We start from the raw sequence: 6260 nt of genomic DNA on the forward strand, positions 1-6260 counted from the left end.
AAAAAAAAAAAAAAAAAAACCACAGCCATAGGGGGTTTCAAATCAGGTGGTAGTACAGGTCAAACTGAAGCCGCCACAAGAGCAGTTAAAATTCAGAAGTGTTTGCTATTTCCTGAAGGCATTTAAAAAGAAAATACATATATACAGTATGTATAAATATATATATATATATATATATATATATATATATATTACATACACACACATATATATCTATATATAAATTAACTAAAAGGTTCTCCACATATCTATCTATCTATATATATACACATACATATATATATATATATATATATGTATGTGTATATAAATTTATATGTATGTGTATATATATATATATTTATTTATTTATTATTGATGGCCCACGATCTACAGTAACATCATCATGAGTACTCCCCCTGACTTTGATTATACAGCTAAATTTGGAGAAACAAAATCAAAGCCTTCACTTTAAACACTCATAAATAGTTTGTCTCAGCAAACATATTTTGGTCAGGATAATCTTTATCATTTATCTATTTTGGTTTTAAAAAACTTGACAAAAAACAATGTTTCCTCCACTGTGACTTTTTTTTTTTTTTTTTTTTTTGTTTTCTGTAATGGTTTTCAAACCTAAGATTTGAAAAATATTTATATACGCATATCAGGGGGGCATACATGTATCTATTTACTTGTTTTTCTTTATAAAAGTTAAGTTCAGGTTCAGATGATTTCGTTGAATTATTTTTTTTTTTTTTAATTTGGTGTTGACCTTTGTTTGTCTTAGATGGGAATGTTCAGCTCTTGCAGGAGAGTAACAAACAGTAAAAAACATGCAGACAGGCTTGTTTGACCTGTTTATTCACCTTCACGTGTTTAATTAATTACGTAGAACACCCCCACTCCCCTTCGCACACATACTTTGTCACATCTGATCCTATGAACATGTTTCTGCAGGTCTGAAAGTTTTCCGTCATTAATCCTCTCGTTTTTATGAAATTGTTCAAGAAGTAGCAGCAGCATGTGCACAAAATCCTTTTTTGTACTCAAGTTTGATGTATTATTTGAATTCTGTAAATGTGCCTACACATTCCTAACGTTTCTGGTTGTGCTGTGACTCCAAATACAAAGCTGAAGTCAGAACATTGTGTTGTTTGGTGGCAAAAATACCCATTCCAGTCCAGAGCCCAGAACGGGTTTGTTCTGCCTCAAACATTTAGCTCTGTAAGTAGTGCAAGAAAGAGACAGAGTACAAACTGAGACATCTGATAAAACACCTAAAAGGAACCAGGTCAACCTCAACTGTAAATTTTTTGTCCAAAATTAAATCTTAAAATATTGCCTCATGAACTAAAGCAAGGAGATGTTTCCCTTAATAAGGAGCAACACAAATATAAGAGGGAAGAAATATTTCTATGCGAGAAAATGGGATTTTAAAGATGGAAACTGGTACAAGGTGTACCCCGTCTTCACCCAACAGTTGCCGCGATAGGCTCCTGGAACCTTGAAAGAAATTTAGCCGGTTCAAAAGATGGATGGATGAAATATATGTTGTATAAAGAACGTAGCTCATTGTCAGGAGCCAAACTTAAAATAGATGAAAAAGAGGATTTTAGGAACATTTTCATCTACTCCATATGGCCACTTGGTGTCAGTGTTGCCTAAAGATTCATCTCGTGTCACTTGTAGTCTGAAACAGAAGAAAAAACATTTTTCCAGTTTTCTGTAAAACTAAGAGGTGAGAATGAATATGCAGAAAACTCGAATTTGTAAATTCAAACAGTTTTTACATCAATTCTTCAGGATTTAGACCCACTCTTTTTCCATGCACTTATCCCCCTCTTACACACCACTTTTTCCTTGAACTACATTCATGTGCACGACTCTTTCCAATATATCTGTAGATTTACTGAATATTTTATACTACACAAGAAGCAAATAATGAAAGACAGTCTAATGATAAATGGATGGAAATTGCTTAAGGATTTAATTTGGTATTTTAGACTATTTTTACAGCTAGGACAAAGTTGATGTTTTTTTATACTTATATTGTGTTACATCTCTTGAACTTATCCAACGTTATTTGCCCTTCTGTTGTTCCATTTAAGGATCTCCACAACAAATCCTCTGCCTCCATGAGACCCTGGGGTGGAAATACTCCAGGCCTCAGGGGTCAATATGTCTACCTGTTATCCAGTCTCAGTCTGATACACATGTGCTCCACTCTTAAATACAATATATAATATAGGTAAAAACTGTTTTTTGCCTGCATATAATATTCTGATTCAATTGTAGTGTTTAGTGCATATAATACACTGTTTTTACGATTGCAATGTGGTGAAATACAATTTTTTATAATTATTTTTTTAAAACAAGCACTTAAGCAACAAAATCCTACAAAACTTTACAACTGTAACAAATAAAAGTAGGGCTCTTAGATGTAATCCCTGAGGAACTCCATTCAAAATTATATCATTCATTCAGACTCCTACTGCAAAGATTACAAGTAATGTTGTGAAAACACAACAACAAAATAAATAAAAATATATGTGAGAGAACTTTTGAAAGGTAAAACTTTTTTTTATTCCCGAATCATTTCATGCAGGGAGCTGGCAGACATCCGCTCTGTTCTCTTCCTCTGTAATCATCATTTTCCCAGGATATTTCACTACCAGTAGATAGCAGAACTGCATAATGAAAGTAAGGCGGGCGTGGAAACAATCTAAATGCTGATGGTGTCGTTATTTTATGGCCATTATATTGTGCAATAAACGTTTCATAATGATTCTTTGAAACAGAAACCTGAGCCAGGGATTTGAATTTTGCCTAAACATCACAGAAATCCTCCTCCTCTGCCTCTTAGGGTGGATTTCTCTGAACGTTTGGAGCTGCGAGGCCAGTCGCTTAAAACGATGAAGCATTTGCATAGTGTGACATTTCCGAGCCGGCGGTGAGACGACCTGTCAGGAAGCCAAAGACTGCATTTTAAACTCTGATTTGTCGTATTTCAGGATCCATCTTCAGCCTTTTTGTTCCTCTTTTACTTCAAAGGCTGCTTTCTTCAGCAGCAGGTCATGCTGGTGTCAATTTAAGTTTTAAGGTCTGAAAAGGTAAGTGGACAAAGTTTCTCTAAAAAAAATTTTTTTTTCTTGTGGCATGAGTCTGTGAATCCCATTTAGCTTTTGCTTGGAATAAAAAATCTGGTTTTGTCAAATATGGAATTGGAATTCAAATGTAAGGGCGAAAATGTTTTAAAAAATATATAAATAAATATAGTTATTTCATTTAATGAAATTGTAATTAAAGAGTTCTGACAATTGGTTTTGTTATTTTTTACATTTTTTGTAGAAGATTAAACATAAAGAAACAACAACAGTTAGAAATGTAAAATCTATTATTGTAGTTTTTAGTTTGATTTCCTGAATTATTTATTTGAATATTTTTTAAATATTTATTTTATTTTAAACAATCAAAATTTGCAAAACCACTATGGATCGGTTGCAGTTTAAGATTTAATTTATTTGTGTATATATTTCAATTTTTAAAAATATTTAATCTGAAATAAATTTTACAGCATACTTATTTTGATCCAAGTTTACTTTACAAAAATTCTCTTGTGGTGCTTTCCTGTTGCTGGCGATTGTGCAACTCTTCAGGATGTGGATTTGTTACTTCACTCGATGGAAACTTTTACTCCGTCTTGACCAGGTGAGTACACATATTGGCTTTTAATAGCAATTCTTCTTTTCCTTTCAGCTTTTCCCTTCAGGGGTCGCCACAGCGAATCAGTTTCCTCCATCTAAGCCTGTCTTCAGCATCCTCCACTCTAACACCAGCCACCTTCATGTCTTCATTCACTGCATCCATAAACCTCCTCTTTGGTCTTCCTCTAGAGCTCTTTCCTGGCAGCTCTAGACTCAGCATCCTTCTACCAATATATTCACTGTCTCTCCTCTGAACATGTCCAAACCATCTCAGTCTGGCCTCTCTGACTTTATCTCCAAAACCTCTAACATGTGCTGTCCCTCTGATGTAGTCATTCCTGATCCTATCCATCCTGGTCACTCCCAAAGAGAACCTCAGCATCTTCATCTCTGCTACCTCCAGCTCTGCTTCCTGTCTTTTCTTCAGTCCCACTGTTTCTAGTCCAAACAACATGGCTGGTCTCACCACAGTCTTGTACACCTTTCCTTTCATTTTAGCTGAAACTCTTCTGTCACACATCACACCTGACCCTTTTCTCCACCCATTCCAACCTGCTTGCACTCTCCTCTTCACTTCTTTTCCACACTCTCCATTACTCTGTACTGTTGACCCTAAATACTTAAACTCCTCCTCCTTCTTTATATCTTCTCCCTGTAACCTCACTCTTCCACTCTGGTTCCTCTCATTCACACACATGTACTCTTGTAACACGGGCGCTAAACCACTCCCTCATCCTCTTGTCCTGAGAACAACTCTTTGACCCAGCATGCCTTGCGCGCCTCGGGTCACATGACCGCGACCGTCCAATCGGCAGTCTTTATTAATCCCAAGCAGGAAGCGACCAGACACACACGTTGCTGAGCTGGGAAATGTTTGTTGCTACGAGGAGCCGCCTACCCGTCGAAACTGTCGAGAAAAGCGTCTAACTAGTTACCATTTTGCTGTGGAATCAGTGAGTTCGTTATATGACTAATTTAATATTTTGCACGCAGCACAGTGCTGCGTATTGCCACATTTCAACTATTTTCGTCCACATGACGTGTGCTTATGTTGATATGTTTATGCCAGGTGTCTCTGATTGTAAGTGCTCTGATTATGAAACAAAATACTGTACTGTTGTATAAGTTAATATAATTATTAGTGCTTAGTAAATGACACTGTTTGTATTGCGCAATATTTATTTAAAGATGAGTCTATTTAAATTATTAATATATAGACCTAGAATGTGCACATAGATGAGGGTCCTGTTTTTTTATGCAGGCCGCTTATGATGGCGAGCTAAGCCCGAGCCTGAACCCGGTTAAATGCTGGAGCCTTCCGAAGGACATTTCCCATCCTGTACACTGTCCATGCTGGTAGGAGGCTCCTGTAGCCTACAGACTCTACTGACAACAAACCCATAAACCAGAGCTCTTCACACATTCACTCTTCTGCTGCAAAACCGTGCTTCAGGATTCTTCCACCAGAACTTTTTGGTCTGGGCACTCCAGGCCAACAACCATTTGAACTTTTTATATGAACACTGAACTTTGTCACTGTAAATATTGGGTTTCTTTGTATGGCCATATTGTCTGTCTATGTTTTTCGTATGGTCTATATAAACACTGAGTCAGAAGCAAATCCCGAGTTCTGCCTTCTCTCTCCTTGAGCTGAACCTAAGTCTTCTGATGAAAAATCTGACGAGTGTAAATTATTATACTTCCAGTAGGCTTCTTTTGTCATAATTCGGGTTGTACATGCTACACTCTGTCTTACTGCGGCTAACCTTCATTCCTCTCCTTTCCAGGGAAAACCTCCACCTCTCTAACTCCACCTCCACCTGTTCCCTGCTCTCACTACAAATCACAATATCATCTGCAAACATCATAGTCCATGGTGATTCCTGTCTAACCTCATCCGTCAGTCTGTCCATCACCATTGCCAACAGGAAGGGGCTCAGAGCAGAAATCCATGAAAAAACTTCTATCAGTCAGTCAGTTTAAACATCAACAGCACCAGCAGGCTCCTTGCATTGGTGGATTTGGAGTGGTTGAAAAAGTATCAAATCTGTACGCCACACCTGCATCTCACCTACTTCACCCTTACGTTCTATGTTAGCGCTTGCTATGTTCTGTCCCTCATAGTATGCCTGTGCAAAATATGCATGAAACATTTTCACTCTACCAGCTCACCAACGGGTCTATGACCTCAATGTGGGCCTCCAGCGTACAGGTTTACCCATTTGTCTCTCACAGACAACTCGTATCCACCCGTAAGGGCAGTTGTGACTAAGGCTTTAATATTACCACTAACAACCGATGTTTCTAACAGAAATTATGGATGTGCACTGACGCTGCATTTAGTTACTGTTTTATGTCAATTTTTTTTTTTTTTTTTGTATTTCCTGTTTGGATATTTATCATAATGAAGAAATAGTTTAAAATCTTGTCTGGTGAGATGTCTCCATGACTCTGTAAGTTTGAAGAAAATGAGGGGGGAGGCATCCATCATCTCACTGGTCCTTCTCATTACAATAACTGTCTCACCGAGCCGCAACGGGGAATGAAAATGACAATATGAGAGCCGGGCTGTGGATG

General features: G+C 37.3%; 1 long non-coding RNA gene across 1 annotated transcript; it reads left to right on the top strand.

Moving 5' to 3' along the window:
* The first annotated feature begins 4372 nt into the window (after nt 1–4372).
* Nucleotides 4373–5109, top strand: LOC112148406. The gene is made up of 2 exons (XR_002919617.2): nt 4373–4636; nt 4945–5109. It is a non-coding gene; the product is annotated as an uncharacterized LOC112148406 (long non-coding RNA).
* Nucleotides 5110–6260: the final 1151 nt, after the last annotated feature.

This window comes from Oryzias melastigma, linkage group LG22 (assembly GCF_002922805.2).
Source record: "Oryzias melastigma strain HK-1 linkage group LG22, ASM292280v2, whole genome shotgun sequence".
NCBI lineage: Eukaryota > Metazoa > Chordata > Actinopteri > Beloniformes > Adrianichthyidae > Oryzias > Oryzias melastigma.